The sequence below is a fragment of the Ochotona princeps genome, chromosome 14, assembly GCF_030435755.1.
Source record: "Ochotona princeps isolate mOchPri1 chromosome 14, mOchPri1.hap1, whole genome shotgun sequence".
Taxonomy (NCBI): domain Eukaryota; kingdom Metazoa; phylum Chordata; class Mammalia; order Lagomorpha; family Ochotonidae; genus Ochotona; species Ochotona princeps.
In genome coordinates, this window is record NC_080845.1 from 43,536,653 (window position 1) to 43,553,421 (window position 16,769).

The 16,769-nt window shown below is 45.7% G+C and overlaps 1 protein-coding gene across 2 annotated transcripts in view; it reads right to left on the minus strand.

Annotated features, from left to right (window-relative positions):
• The window catches only part of DENND4C (DENN domain containing 4C), a 119,058-nt gene extending 112,219 nt beyond the window's left edge, over positions 1-6,839 (minus strand). For both annotated transcript variants that reach the window (XM_004581082.3, XM_036496749.2), the window contains exon 1: positions 6,490-6,839. The gene's annotated coding sequence lies outside the window, so the exon portion shown is untranslated. The remainder of the gene's footprint in view (positions 1-6,489) is intronic.
• Positions 6,840-16,769: the final 9,930 nt, after the last annotated feature.

Consider the following 16,769-nt stretch of genomic DNA (forward strand, 5'->3'; position numbering starts at 1 on the left):
TCTTAAAAAAAAAAACTGCCAAAACTTAAAAAAAAAAAAAAAACTTACCAAAGCTGACATAAACAGAAAGCCCAAAAAGTCTCTATATCCAAGGACTGCCTTTTAGTTTCCAGAATTGTGACAGAATAAATTTCTGTTGCTCAAGAATCACCTAGTTTGGGGTAATTCATTAGAGCAGCCCAAGGAAAGTGCCACATAGGATGCATAGTATTTGGATGTAGTAAAACAAAAAGGGTATTGAATTTAACTTCATTATGGTTACTTCTTTTACAGTGGGACTACTAGAAAATTAGAAATTACATATGTGACTTTAGGTATATTTCTCACAGATGGCACTTTTCTAGATGGTGGCATTAAGTAGGGAAAAAAGCACACCAACTGGAAAAGAAGATGCACAGCTAACTTCCTACGTATGAATAATGATTGCCTGTGAAGAAATCCTAACGAACCTAAAAGGCACTAAAACTAACATATTAATTTAGGAAAGTAACACCACAATATCAATACACAAAAAATTCTAATTCTATGAACTACCAACAAACAACTAGAAAAATTAAGTTTAAACATAGTACTTGCGCTGTGGCACCGCGGGTAAAGTCATCACCTGCGATATTGGCATTCCACAGGGACAGCGGTTTCAGTTCCAGACAGCTGCTCTACCTGAGATCCAACTCCCTGCTCATGGGCTAAGCTCAATTAGAAACAAGAGGACACAACGACCTCACCAGTGCCACCATAATGCCCACCTCCAAACTTTAATTTCTACAGTCATGTACAAGTTCTGCACAAAAATGAAAAAGAATTTCTAAAATAAATTATATATTGGAGGATATACACTAACTGACAGCAAGGCTTGTGATGTAAAAACTGTAATAATGACAATATAATATTTGTGCCAAGACACACTATGCTATGACAGACCCACTACAGATCAATGGAAAAGGAGAATCAGCTATAGCACCCAAAATTATAAAAAGTAAAAAGGAGTTGGACGACAAACTAACTGCAAAGTTATCAAGGAGAACAAATGTGAAAAACAAAGAGAGAAAAAAGAAATCTATAGAATAAAATTTTAAGATGCTATGATAAATAAAACTGATCTCCCTAAAAGCAGACAGTATGATCAGGTAAAATCTCTCAGAAACGGTAAAATGCAAGTGAAATAGTCCATCCATACAAAGGTTCTAAGGGGAAGAAGCTGAAACTGAAAAGTAGGTTGGTGGCACAGTAGCCAAGAAAAAATAAAACTAAAGAGATAAGGTCTGAGGCCTGGCACAGTAGCCTAGTGGCTAAAGTCCTCACCTTGCATGTACCAGGATCCCATACGGGCGCTGGATCATATCCCAATTGCTCCACTTCATTTCCAGCTCTTTGCTTGTGGCCTGGGAAAGCAGTGGAGGACGGTCCAAAGCCTTGGGACCCTGCACCCGTGTGGGAGACCTAGAAGAAGCTCTGGACAAGGGAACAGCTCAGCTCTGTCCACTGCGGCCACTTAGGGAGTGAACCAGTAGAAGGAAGATCGTTCTGTCTCTCCTTCTCTTTGTTAAGTATGACTTTCCAATAAAAAGAAATTAACTTTTTTTTAAAGATTTATTTATTTTTATTGGAAAGTCGGATATACATAGAGGAGGAGAGAGAGAGAGGAAGATCCCCCATCCGATGATTCACTCCCCAAGTGAGCTGCAATGGCCGGTGCTGTGCCAATCCGAAGCCAGGAACCTGGAACCTCCTCCACACGGGTTCAGGGCCCCAATGCTTTGGGCCGTCCTCAACTGCCTTCCCAGGCCACAAGCAGGGAGCTGGATGGGAAGCGAAGCTGCTTGGACCAGAACCGGCGCCCATATGGGATCCCGGAGCGCCCAGGGCGAGGACTTTAGCCGCTAGGCCATGCCACCGGGCCCAATAAATTAACTTTAAAAAAAATAGAAAGAGAGAAGGTCTGTGGACCAGAGGAAAACATCTGTTTTATACAATAGTTCTCCATTTTTTCCTATCCCTGTCACTGCTGTTTCTCCGGTCTTAGATCATCCAGCCTTGTTCTCCTATTCCTTCCTACATAAAGAAGCCAACTATTTAACAGCTTCAAGTCTCAAATGGCTCCAGGTTCCCTACAATGAAGGGTTTTAATTCCACATGTGACTTTAAAATCCTTCATGACATAACCCTTACTTATATTTCCAGCTTAGTATTCATTTTCCTCCAATATTACCTGTCCCTTACTAGGTCTATGTAGCAGATGCTTTAGGGCTCTGTTGCTACATAAGTAATATTTCTAAAAATACAACCAACAGAAGTCTAATATTGTCTCTCATGTTGTGGTAATGTTTGAACCACTGAAACTTAAAACAATTAAGCTGTGTGGCCATCTGCTTTTGATTTTGTTTTGTGACACAGGTATGCCATAGTAGGTTCCACTTCCTGTCCCCTCTGCTTCCAATCCAGCTTCCTATTAGTGGCCTGAGAAGGCAGCTGAGGACAGCTCAAGTCCTTGGGACCCTGCGTCCAATAGGAGACCCAGATGAAGCTCCTGGCTTTGGATTGGCTCAGCTGTGGCAAACACACCCATTTGAGGAGTTAACCAGTAGACAGACCAGTCTCTCTCTAACTCTGCCTTTTAAATAACAAAACAGGGACGCGGCACAAGAGCATACTGGCTGATGTCCTCGCCTCCATCTATGCCCCAGGATCCCATGGGGTGCCAGGATCCCATACAGATGAGGGTTCTAATCCCGGCAGCCCTGCTTCTCATCCAGCTCCATGCTGTGGCCTGGAAAAGCAGTCAAGGACAGCCTAAAACATTGGGACCCTACCCACACGGGAGACCCAGAAGCGCTGGCTCCTGGCTTCAAGTTGACTCAGCTCCAGCTGTTGCGACCAGCATCAGAGAGAAGATCTTCCTCTGTCTCTTCTCCTCTCTGTATATCTCCCCTTCCAATAAAAAGAAATTAATCTTTTAAATAAATAAATTTATCATAATCTTTTTAAGATTTATTTATTTTTATTGGAAAGGCAGATTTACAGAGAGAAAGATCCTCCATCCATTTGTTCACAACCCTAGTGGCAGCAATGGCCAGAGATGAGATGATCTGAAGCCAGAAACCAGGAGTTTCTCCCTAGCCTCCCACCTGGGCCCCAAGGCTTTGGGCCATCCCCCACTGTTTTCCCAAGCTTCAACCAGGGAACTGGATGGGAAGTGAGGCATAATTCACTTCCCAAATAGCCACACAAAGTTAAGTCTGGGCCAGACCAAAGCAGGAAACCAGAAATTCAATACAAGGTACCAGTGTGCATGGCAGGAAACCAAGAACCTGAGCAGCTACCTCCCAGGGTCAACAGAAAAGACCCTGGTCTTGAACTTAAGCACTCTTTTTTTTCTTCAAAGAATTATTTTATTTTTATTGCAAAGTCAGTTATACAGAGAGGAGGAGAGACAGAGAGGAAGATCTTCCGTCAAATGATTCACTCCACAAGTGAGCGCAACGGCCAGAGCTGCACCAATATGAAGCCAGGAGCCAGGAACTTCCTCCAGACTCGCACAGGTGCAGGGTCCCAAGGCTTTGGGACATCCTCCACTGCTTTCCCAGGCCACAAGCAGAGAGCTGGAAGTGAAGTGGAGCTGCGGGGATTAGAACCAGCGCCCATAAGGGATCCTGGCACGTTCAAGGTGAGAACTTTAGCCGCTAGGCCGCGGTGCTGGGCCCAGCTCATTGGCTTTTACTACCTAAGTCTCGGCAAGCATATCATATTGGAAATTCAAATTACAGCATATATTACATTTTGCAAATCAGTAAAATAAAACAATGCAACCTGCCACTGACTCAGCAGCTTTCTTTTACGACCTGTGCTTAATATGCAAACAAAAAGATTGAAACCTAACTTTCTTTTTTTTTTCTTTTTGTGCTGTTTTTATTTTTTTATTGGAAAGGCAGATTTACAGAAACAAAGATCCTCCGTCCGCTGGTCTACTCCCCAAGCAGCCACAACAGCCAGAGCTGAGCCATGAGCTAGGTAGGAGCTTCTTACCGTCTCCCACACAAGTGCAGGGACCCAAGATCCTAGGCCATCCACAGCTTTCAAAAGCCATCAACAGGGAGCTGGATGGGAAGTGCAGCAGCTGGAACATGAACCAATAACCATATGGAATCCCACCAAGTGCAAGGCAAGGATTCAGCCACTAAGCCATTGCACCGGGCCCGAAACCTAACTTTCAATTTGAGCAGCAACACCAATACAAAATACACACTCTGGCAGGAAACTTCAATGAAAACAGGAGGTGCTCTGAATTCTAACTGGCAGATATGCAAAGAGGAAAGGTGCCTTGTTATTACTGATTAGAGTTCCTTGTGTATGGATGGATACAAATTAGCTAGTTAGATATTAGCATGTTTCATTACAGAGACAGCTTTCCAAATCGGGCAGCATGAACTGCCAGAGCTTTCACAAACCCCTGCAGTTCCTTGTCACGTAAAGTATTCGCATTTTAAAGTCTTTACTCACCCACTCTACTGTCAATTTCTTCAGCTAAAAGTTTAAGTTTATACTACAAAACACCATACTTACTTACAGCATCAGAAAGCATTCAATCACACATCACTGCAGGCTTAAATAAACACTCCAACTGCAACATTCTAACATCACAGCTTAACAAACTTACACAGTAGTACACTAAAGTACTATTTGCCAAAGTCATCTGACACGTGCACAGCCAGCTCACTAAAATCACAATCAGCTGTACTGCAAAAACAGTCAAGAGATAGCAAAGGAGAGAAATGTAGTCTGAGTGGTGGAAAAATCTTCGTCATCACCAGAAAAGGAATAAAAGGAGCCCTTTTTGAGTGGCAGATCATATTCATGAACACAGATTTAAGTCCATTTCTGAGTTCCCCATCTCACACCAAGAAGGCAAGTCTTGTGGCACATCTGGAACTTCCCCATTCCGTATCAAAGTGCTGGTCTGAGTCCAAGTTACTTGTCTTCCAATCCGGCTGCCTACTAACACATCTAGAAAGTAGTGGCTGATGGTCTCAATACTTGGGTTCCTACAACCCAGGTAGTTACTCGATCCCAGCTTCAGCCTGGTTCAGTCCAAGCTGTCAGGGGCATTCAGGGAGTAAACCAGTGAAGGAACGATCTGTCTCTCCCTCTCTTACTCTGCCTTCCCAATTTAAAAAACAGCGAGACTAGAAACTACAGGCTTTCCCCCTCCATGGTTAAGGATAAATATCCTTTTTTTTCTTAATTTTTATTTTTCGTGACACAGCGGCTCCATGGGCACAGGGATTTCCCCTTCCATTCTCCCCTTCCCCCATGCTGTTTTCCCAAGATAAGTTCCCTCTGATGCTCAGACACGAAGTTTTCCTTTTGCATTTTCCGCGAACAGAAAAAGCAAACAATGTTCTGCATTTTGGATAGTTAATATAAATGATCATATCAAATTAAGTATTTACTGAGAACGTCCGCGCCTTGGCCTTGATGCCTTTCTCAGTCTTACCAATACTTCTCGCTTCGCGAACAGCGAGACAGCTGCGAAGCGCTATTCCTACCATAAATGAGCGTCTAGGAGCACCGGCTTGTACACAAGCGAGCTGAGCGGGTCAATTTCTCAGGACACTACGCTTCACAATCTCCAATTGACTGGAGATAACACTTTCCCTCACCAATAGCTTCAGTAACTGCTTTCAGTATTCCCGTGTGAAACACGTACACATACAATAGGGAGAAGGAGTACTATTTAAAAACGGGGTCATTCCTTCTTCGTTCTGGTAAAGCACAGTCTGGGAGGGATAAGGCCTACGAAGCTGCAACGGCGGAGGAAAAACTATGACAGCATCTCCAGGGCAGAAAAGTTCTACGAGAAGTCAGCGCTAGGGGCTCACGACTTGGCTGTATTTGTGTTTAGTCACTTCGAACTTGAAAGGCACCTGCCTCGCTCAAAGTCAACCCCAACAAAGGAGTCCTGAGGTTTGGCCACGTTAAGACCGAGAGGAAATGCTACCATTCACCTGCGACACCTGCCCTGGACCCTGATCCTAGTCTCTCCCCTGACCGTTGCAGATCCTTCGTCTCCCCTACCCACCCAAATGCCTGCACACGCTCAGGGGGTCTCCCACCACCCGGCCCAGTTCTCCGTGGGAACCCTGTGCCCGCCCCTTCCCACCTAGGGGTCTGTGGCCCCCAGCAGTCCCTCGGGCCCAGACCGGTCGCGCTCACACGCAACAAGTTCTCAAGGGCCCGCGAGAGAGTGCCGGCAGGCCCTTCCTGGAGCAGCCTCTCCCCCCATCCCATCCCGCAGGCTCCTGGGACTCCCCGCCCCGGAAACGGCGGAGAAACTAGGCCAAGAAGACCGGTACCCCAGCCGCTCTGCGCCTCCCCGGGGACCCCCTGCAGGCAGGTCACTCCAAGCCCAGCCTCCGAGTTGCTACCTGCCGCGCGCCCTCCCTGGCTCGGAGCGCGGCCCGGCGGGAAGGCGGCCCAGCGCCGCAAACTCACCTGCCGCCGGCCCCTCAATCAGCGTTCCCGCAGCGCAGCTCCTTCCTGGGGCATGAAAGCGCCGGTCCGCGGCCTGGGCGCCCTAGGCTCGGCAGGGTAGGGCGGAGGACTAGCTCCGGCCGCCGCCGCCGCCGCGGTCCCCTGTGCGCCTGCGCCGCCTCGCGGGCAGGGTCCCCAGGGGCGCCGCCTGCTACCCGGGCTAACGGCCGGCGGGGCGAGCCCAGATTGGCGCCTCGGTCTCGGGGAGCCCAGCAGTGCGGGCAGCGCGCTCCCTACGAGTTGCGGGCGGTGCGGCCGTCCCAGGAGCTGACCGCCATGTTTCTGTTCCCTTTTTCTTTTTTCCTCCCCCTCCTTCCGCCCCTCTCCACAGAACAGCACCTTCCCCCCTCCCTTCCCTACTGCGGGGGCGGTGAGAGGGCGTGGGGGAGGAGCGGCGGGGCGGGGCAGCGCTCGGGCCCGCCCCCGGGAGCGCGGAGGCCGCGGGGACGCGGCTCAGCCGGGGCTTGGCCCTCCCCGCGGCGCCTCAGGCGCGCGTTCTCGAACCAGCCGCCCCGGAGACCCTCGTGCGCGGCAGCGCTGCTGCTCAGGCAAAGAAACAGCTCAGTAGAAAGTTCTGAGGGCGCTGCCTGGCACCCCTTGCTGCGGGGCCCAGACTCGTCGTGTGATGTGGCTTTATTGGCTTAGCCTCAGGCAGGTGGCGGCATCTCCTCCTGGGGTTTTGAGAAGAGAAAGTGAACGCCGAGTGACTCAAGGTCACTTGGAGAATGCCGAGTGCGCCGTGAAGTTTCCCTCCCAGACTGGGAAATTGGGATCCCCTAGCCCGGCTTGTCGGGGCGCTCCAGGCTAGCGGGAGAAGCCCTGCGCGGCTGCGGCGCCCCCGGGCGAGTCTTGGGCGGCTCTCGGTTTCGCTCCTTGAGCACAGGTTTCAGGATGGGAAGACCCTACGTGGAAATCGCTCATTTAATCAGCACCCTCCTGCCTCGTCTGCAGACTCGTGCGCTCACTGTGCTTTCACCGTAATGAAAATGTCCCAAGATGTTTTTCACATTAACTTTGTAATTCTTCGGGGAAGAAGCAAATGATTTGAAATAGAATTTGGTTACTTCCTGGCAAAAATAAAAATTCTGGTAAGCCTAGTAATACTTTTTATTTTATTCATCTCATATGTCTGAGTGTATTATAGGTGTTATGAGTACGTTCATTTAATTAAAACCAGTATTTTCCACCGTATCCATAGAAAAAGAAACTTACGTGTTTGCCTTTATTGGCAAGGCAGATTTACAGAAGGGACACAGATCTTCCATCTGCTGATTCACTCCCCAGGTAGCCACGATGGCTGGGGGCTGGAGATAAGCGGATCCAAAGGCAGGAGCCAGGAGCTCTTCCGGGTCTTCCATGTGGTGCAGGGTCCCAAGGCTTTGTGCGGTCCTCAACTGCCTTCCCAGGCCACAAGCATGGAGTTGGATGGGAAGTGGGGCTGCCATGATTAGAACCAGAGCCTATATGAAATCCTGGCATGTGCAAGGCTAGGACTTGACCACCAGGCTACCGCACTGGGCCCTCACTTCTATTTTTTTGATATGGTCAAAGTCATAATTACTAGGGCCAAAAGTTTGTCATTGCCATTTTCCACCAGAATTTCATTGAGTGAACCTGTTATGTTGGGGATTAATTTCTCAGCTGAAGTCACTGTTAGTGACCAGTGTGTGGTTTTGTGAATTGTTGCAAAATTATTATGGTCATAATAGAATCACAGCTTCAGTTGAGCCTGTCTAGATACAAGAATTCATTGGAAGATTCCCTGAGAAAAAAAAGATTCCCTGAGCCTATTGAAGAATGGAATAAGAATGTTGTGCTTAAAAGATCCTTGACGGGGGCCTCCCTAAGAGGCCGTTGAACTTGAACTGGACAAGTGGGATGCTGGACTCTGTATGGTGTAAACTTTTAATTAGGGAATCTCAACGGAACTTGAGCTGTGGTTATGCATCAAGGTGAAGGAATTCATGATGGGGGAAGGGTTTGGGGTGAAGGGGGGGGAATCCCAGTCATGTAATGCAATGTAATTAATGAATAAATGAATATTAAAAAAAAAAAAAAAGATCCTTGACGGGACCCAGTGCGGTGACCTAACAACTAGGGTCACTGCCTTGGGCACACCAGGATCCCTCATGGGCGCCGGTTCTAATCCCAGCAGCTCCACTTCCCATCCAGTTCCCTGCTTGTGGCCTGGGAAAGCAGTCCAGGATGGCCCAATGCTTTGGGACCCTGCACCCGCGTGGGAGACCTGGAAGAGGTTCCTGGCTCCTGGCTTCTGATCGTTGCAGCACTAGCCTAGCAGTCACTTGGGGAGTGAATCATTTGACAGAAGACCTTCTTCTCTGTCTCTCCTCCTCTCTATATGTCTCTATATATCTGACTTTGCAATAAAAATAAATAAATCTTAACAACTACAACAACAAAAAAAAGCTTCTTGATGTTTTCTGGCCTGGCATGCTCACTGCCATCTTTGGTAATGCAACATGACACGTTGCTTCAAAAGCTTCTAAGCATTTCCTTGTGGTATAGGGGTCACATATGTGTGTGCTCATTTGTCATGTTCCTACCTGGATGCCCTGTGCTTAGCAAAATAACCCAATATATGGTAGTCTCTCAATACCTGTGGAGTGGGTGGTGTGTATCAATCTGTGTTTTCTTTTGCTTTCCTCCACTCCACTCCATCCTCAGGCAAGTAACTTGACCTTTTCTCATCTGAAAAGTGAGGAGAATGATGTTTGTAAAGAAGTAAGATTAACTGTTAGTTTATAGTAAGCTCTGAGTATTAAGTAGTTCAGTAATCTGTACTCAGCATGTGTGAAGGCAGCCTGTCTTTATGGTCTGTCTTGTGGTATTTATGCCCTTCTGCTGGGCCAGAAGTAAAGTTATCAGCTACTCAACTTCCAGTCCACCTCCCTGCTAGAAGAAGCAAATGGCATTTATACTTATAATTCTGCCACCCATGTGAGAAATTCAGAGTTCCATGTTTTATAAGCCTTTATAGCTCTGCCTTTCAAATAAAATAAATACATATTTTAAATTTGAAAGATGTATTTATTTATTTGAAAGAGCAGGGATCATCCGAGTCATGGCATTGTGGAAACCATGGCGCGGCAAGAGCAGGGATCTCTATCATGGCAAAGCAGTAAAGTGGCTATCTACAATGTCAGCATCTCATACAGACACCGGTTCAAGTCCCAGCTGCTCTGTTTCCTCCCCATGTACCTTTTTGTTTTTAAGATGTATCATTTTTGGGACCCAGAGTGTGGCCTAGAGGCTGAAGTCCTCGCCTTGAACGCACAGGGATGGGTACCGGTTCTAATCCCGGCAGCCCCGCTTCCCATCCAGCTCTCTGCTTGTGGCCTGGGAAAGCAGTCAAGGGTGGCCTAAAGCCTTGGGACCCTGCACCACATGGAAGACCTGGAACAGCTCCTGTTTCCTGGCTTTGGACTGGCGCAGCACCAGCCATTTCAGTCACTTGGGGAGTGAATCATTGGATGGAAGATATTTCTCTCTGTCTCTCCTCCTATTTCTGTATATCTGACTTTGCAATAAAGATAAATAAAGCTTTAAAAAAAAAGATGTATCATTTTTATTTGGAAGGCAGATTTTACATAGAGAAGGAGGGACAGAGAGAGAAGGTCTTCCATCTACTGGCTCATTCCCCAAATGGCTGCAATGGCCAGAGCTGAACTGATCCAAAGCTGGGAGCCAAGAGCTTCTTCAAGTTCTCCAATGTGGGTGCAGTGCCCTAAGGTCTTGAGCCAGGCTCTGCTGCTTTCCCAGGTCATAACAGCTGGATTGAAAATGGAGATCTTGTCCTGGCTGCTCCACTTCCCATCCAGCTTCCTGTTTGTGGCCTTGGAAAATAGTCGAGAATGAGACCTGAACCCGCATGGGAGAGCAGGAAGCTTCTGGCTCCTGCCTTCAGATCTGATCAGCTCCAACTGTTGCAGCCATTTGAGGAGTGAACCAATGCGTAGAAGATCTGTCTGTCTCTCCTCTCTAACTCTGCATTTCCAGTAAAAATAAGTATTTCAAAACAAAAATGAAAATAGAGTAGCAGGAACATGAATCTGTGCCCATATGGAATACCAGCACCGCAGGGTAGAGGTTTAGTCTATTGAGCCTCTGTGCTGTTCCCATCTCCGGGTGCCTTTGAGAGTGAACCAAGCAGATGATCTCTCTCTTGTCTTCTCTGCAACTTTTTAAATAAATAGAATTTTTTTTTAAGGCAGAACTACAGAAGATGTTTTCCATGTTCTGATTCACTATAGAGCAAAAAACAGATAATGTGTTGAGAAAGGTGACATTATCTTTAGAAAGTCACTCCCAGATTATTTGCTCATAGGAACTAAAAGAACTGAATGTTTCTTTCCTCATACTGGATGTTGGAGGTAATTTGTTTATTTAGTGCAGTAACACCTGAATGATAGGAAATGTTAACCCATGGTAACTTTTTTCCCCACTAAAATGTCCTCAGTGGCCAATATTGGGCAAAACCATTGCAATCAATGAACTCAAATTACCTGAAACATTACCGTTGACTCACAGGATCTATTAACGAAAAGCTAGTACTAGAACCCAAGTATGCAAATGCAAAGCATGACCTTTTCTTGTTTTTTTTTTTATTTTTTAAAGATTTGCCTATTTTAATTGGAAAGTCAGATTTACAGAGAAGATTGACAGAGAAGAAGATCTTCGTCCCTTGGTTCACTCCCCAAGTGGCCACAACGGCCAGAGCTAAGCCAATCCGAAGTCAGGAGCCAGGAACCAGGAGCCAGGAGCTTTTTCCAGGTCTCCCACACAGGTGCAGGGTCCCAAGGCTTTGGGCTGTCCTCTGCTGCTGTCCCAGGCCACAAGCAGGGAAGTAGAGCAGCAGAGATACGAACCAACGCCCATATGGGATCCTGGCGCATGCAAGGCAGGGACTTTAGCCATGAGGCTACCGCATTGGACCCCTTTATTTTTTAAAGATTTGTTTATTTTTGGGTCTGCGCTGTGATTCAACAGGCTAATCCTCCACTTCAGGCACCAGCATTCCATCATGTCCCAGCTCCTACGCTTCTGGTCCAGCTCTCTGTGGCCTTGGATAGCAGAGATGGATGACTCAAACCAGGTCCTACTGCTTCATTTCCAATCCAGGTTCCTATTAATGTGGCTGGGACAGGGCCCTTGCCACCCGAGAGGGACACCTAAGTGGAGTTCCTGGCTCCTGGCTTCAGCTTGGCCCAGATCTGGCTATTGTAGTTATTTTGGAAGTGAAGCAGCAGATGGAAGATGGCTCTCTCTATAACTCTGCTTTTGAAATAAATAAATAAATCTTTAAAGAGAAAGGAAAAGAAGGTCTGTCAGAAGTAGACTGTGAAGGAAACTAAAGCAGAGAACAGCTAGATTTTCATGGTAAGCCAGGCTTGCTTTTTATTTTTTTTAAAGCCTTACTCTTTTTAAGAGAGCAGCAAATGCCTCCCTGTGGAGATGACGTCTACTTTGTCATATAAGGATGTTTTGTGTCTGTCCTCTCTTTATTCTTATGCCAGGTGGAATGGGAACAAAGCAATCCAAAGAAGAAGCAGATAAGGACATTAGCTGAGCTGATCCGCCAAGCACAGGGATGGGGAAGGGCGGAGAGTCAGAGGGCTAAGCTCCAGTAATGCTTGAAGTAATTTTGTAGCAAAACAACCATGTGCACTTGGCTACAATGTCATAAAAGTGCACTAACCCATTTTACCAGAGGACTTTTGAGATTAAATTGGCCTGTACTGTGGGCACTAGCTTGGCTGCAGACCTTTTTATGGAATGTTTTCTGAGTCAGTTGGAAGTGTTTCTATTTGGTTGGTGCATAAAACTTTTCAGTGGTGTATTTTGAAATACAGTAAAAATATAGTTAGCCCATGTGTGTGTTTTGAAAAAATTTGCCTGATATGGGTAGTGTGGTGATTATCAATAGCTTTATGTGTATTTCATATTAGAAAAAAGGGAAATTTTTAAATGCTTGAATTTATCGCTTGGCTGATTATTTCTGCTCCTGAAGTCAAGTTATTTGGACCATGTAGCTCTAGGCAAAACCAAAACCTATGAAACACAAAGAAATAATCACCAGAATTTATATCTACAACATCAGAACCCTAACCAAGAAAAGACAGAAGACAGAACAGGTCAATCAACCATTTCAGCTATATGTTGGCAGTGAAATATGGGGCAAACAGAGACTCTATGATGGACTATGTCAATCAGTGGATCCTTCAAAGACCTCATCGTGTTGGAGTGGCAAGATTGGCAGCGATTCATAACTGGTAAACCATCAAAACCACTTGAGCAAGTATCTCAGAACATGCCCTACATCCATGACCTGGGAAGGGTGGGAAATTGGGTGGGCCTTCTCCCTTAATACCCCCCTTTAAACATGAAGGAAACAATATGGAAATAATAGTCTTACCCATTTTCATTCCTATAGTCCTTGAACATTTTTTACCCTAATTAACTATGTAAAGATTGTCAAAAATATAACCAAAAAAAAGATTAAAAAAAAACTTTCAAAAAAAAAAGATTTTTAAATTCAATTTGAAAGGCAAAGAGACAGAGTATTAGCAGCAGAGCAAGAGATCGTCCATTTTCTGGGTCACTCATCAAATGCCTGCAACAGCCAGGCCTGGGACAGGCTGAAACAAGGAGTTAAAAACTCCATCTGAGTCTCTCACATGAGTGCAGGGGCCCAAACTTAAGCTGCCATCTGCTGCCTACCAGTATGCCTTAGTGGGATGTTGGATTAGAGGTGTAATAGCTGAGAGCTGAACCTGCACTGTGATAGTGGTGGGATGAGGTCATCCCAAGCTGCCACTTAACTCAGTAGGCCAAAATGCCATTTGGATTTTTGGCAGAAAATCTGAGCTTGTCGTGGCATGCAAATGGTAATTCTTAGACAAATCTGCAAATAATAGCTTCTTTTCAAGTGAGTCACTAAATCTTTTTTGCCTATAAACATCACAACTGAAAATTAGTTCTCAGGGACTCACCCTTAACACAAAAGTTTAGACAACTCTAAAGCATTTAGTGTTGCCTGCTAAATACCTGGAGTAGTTTATTTAATCCGTAACATAACATGCAGTTAGGTATCAGGATTGACTGTCTGGTGTGAACCTTTGCCCAAATGCAGGATAAACTGATCTCATTTCCCGTCCTGCCCTGCCAGATCCACTCCTGTGGTCAACTGTTTACATTTTTAATCTACTTTAGAAAAAATACACAGAAATGTTACCATTTGACATCACACTTCCGGTACTCTTTGCCTTTGAAATCTTACTATTGAAATTTTCTGCTTTGATGCTGTTTTGTGAACCTAGCTTTGGATTCTAACTTTAGTTTACATTATTCCTTATATTTTGGATCTGATCTTTGACATGTTTTTCACTTTTGTTCTATGTTGGGCTTGTAGTCACTCAAATTCCTGACAAGCTCCACCCACACGCCTCAGATTGAGATACTGTGTCTTCAGTCTTATAGACAAAAATCACAGGGGAAATAATTAGCTTAGCTGGAAAAGTTTCTTCCCTAGTCGTTAGATATAATCTCTTCTTGGGGTCTTTCCATAAAAACCTAAAGGTGTGAAGCCCAAAGACATTGTGCAAGAATTATCTGTTTCTACAAGCTTTTCTCCTAAGGGGACAAGAAGAACTTGCCAGACTAGTTGCCATCACTGAGTTAAGACAGGCCGCATGTGATACACACTTGAAACGCTCTCTGTCTCGTTGAATGCTCATCTCATTTACTCTCCAGATACACACTTGCCTCTGCAGTGTTGTCAGGTTCATGCCGAGTACCATAGCGGAACCCTGCTTTACTTGTACCTTAGCTCTGTTTCAGTGTTGTCTGCCTATTTACCTTTGCTTTCCTGGTTTAGTCATCACCCATCAGTCCATAGTAAGATTTCAAAGGCTTTTTTATTTTGTTGTTGTTAAGATTTATTATTTGTATTGGAAAGGCAGATTTATAGAGAGACAGAAAGGTCTTCTGTCCACTGGATCACTCCCCAAATGACCACAACAGCTGAAGCTGAGCCAATCCAAACCCAGAAGCCAGGAGCTTCTTCCAGGTCTCCCATGTGGGTCCAGGTCCCAAGGCTTTGATCCATAATCCACTGCCTTCACAGATCACAGGCAGGGAGCTTGATGGGAAGTGGAGCAGCTGAGACATGAACTAGCACACAGTGTGTATAAGGTGAGGATTTAGCCACTGGGCCATGGTGCTAGGCCCTAGTTCATGCTTTTATCTGCACATACAAGTGTGTGAGACACCAGACATACACTTACTTAGCATGCAGTTAGCTAAACACTTGTAAAATCTTTTGTGAGTATATAAATTTGATGCCAGTTTCATTGTAGTGTTAAGTTGCTGACATTCATATCATGAGCCCAGAAGTATTTGGGTATACTTAATATTAACATATTTTTGGTAGTTTTTTTCATCACACTTTCCTCTATTTTGAAAATTTTCTATAGCGAACATATGTGTTTTACTGTCATGAAAAATACTGTAAGAATATTTACACATCCAAAGATGGTGAAAATTCAAAGCCATTGTCAGGCAATATCTTACTGAATATATATTTCTTAGCTCTTTTATATTAATGCAAGGCAACTAGAAGCCAGAACTCTTCAGAAATAGGTATACAACAAGATCTTAAAGGAAATAACTTCTGATATCGACAGCATTCTTTTTCTTAAGCAAAAGTATTTATTATTTTTAATAATGCATTCATTTTACTTTTGATGATGTTTTTATAGTTGAGAAGGATGCATGCCCATGTGGACCACTGATTAGGGTGGGAGAGTCAAGGAATGGGGGAAAATGGATGAGACAGCTGCCTCCAATATCCTTTTTTCTTCCTGTATCTGGGGAAATTGGGGAGACAAGGAGAGAATGCAGCTTCAGGACCTGTGGATGGGGGGACAACCACCCGATATCTCAGTGTCCCCTATGTACAGCACATTCCAAGGATGCTGCTTAAGTGGTTTTGATAGCTCTGAAATGCTGTTCATTTCCTTACTCCAAAGTTGAGGAAATATTTTCAAAATCAATTGCTAAAAATAGTAGACCTTAGAGTCTCGATTTATCGAATATTCACTGTCAAAGCATGACTGGGAGAGCTACCTAATTTGTTCTGCCCTCCGTGATACTAGATGTCCTCTGCAGGCCTCAAAGAACTGGTTGTCATTGTCCCCCATGTGCATCTAGGCATGCCATCTACTGCACAGGCGTCAACAACTGAGGAACCTTAGTTCTGACACTTGCACTCCATGGTCAGACCACAGATCTTGTGATTTTCACTGTGATTGGAGTTTTGAGTCCAGTGATCCAGTTGGTGGGGGATGGGGAGGGTCCTCAAAGAAATCTCGTCTGAGGTCACCCCAACCCTACTCCAGTGTGTGCCAACCAATGTGGAATCTGGCTCAGTCTGTCACCCACATCAGCCTACACACATACTGGTAGTTGCAGACACTTGGTCAGTTCTGTCCCCATCTCCATTTCATACACAAACCAATGAATGCTGCAGCCCAACCTAGCACTGCTCACAATACACTCAGCCCTCAAGTACACCAGTGAGTGCTGCAGCCTAGCTGGAGCAACTCCCAATAACCCCCACCAGGCTCACCCCATCCATGGTTCCTGACGTGTCAGTATGTGCATCAGACTGGTCCGCTGTGTCCCACATCCCATTCGGCACTTGTACACATCAAAGGGCATTGAATCCTATCTTAGTCCGACCAACCCCACTATCCAGCATGCACTTAGGCTGGCAGGTGCTACTGTCTGTCCAGCCAGGCATGCCCCCAGCACTGGTTTCATGTTTACCAGTGGTAGCTGCAGCCCATCAGACGAGTTCCCACAATTTTCCTACTAGGCCCACTCACAGCCCTGGATCTTGTGCTTCCCAGGTGGTTTTACCATCTAGTCTAACAGGACTTCACCCCAGTCCCAGTACCTGTATCTGCTAGCCAATGCAGAGGCAAATCCCAACCATCCTGCATTTAACTCTGATGTATACATGCACCAGTGAATATGGTCACTTAGCTCAACCTGCCTCTCCCCCAACCCAGCTTATATGCAGCCCAACAGGTGTTGTAGCCCTGCCCAGGATTGGTCAGCCCCCAGTCCCAGCTCTCACACTCACCAGTAGGCGCAGTGGCCAAGCAGGGGGATCTCTGCAGCTCTCCTACTGGGCTTGCTGTCCCATCTCGGATCTTAAA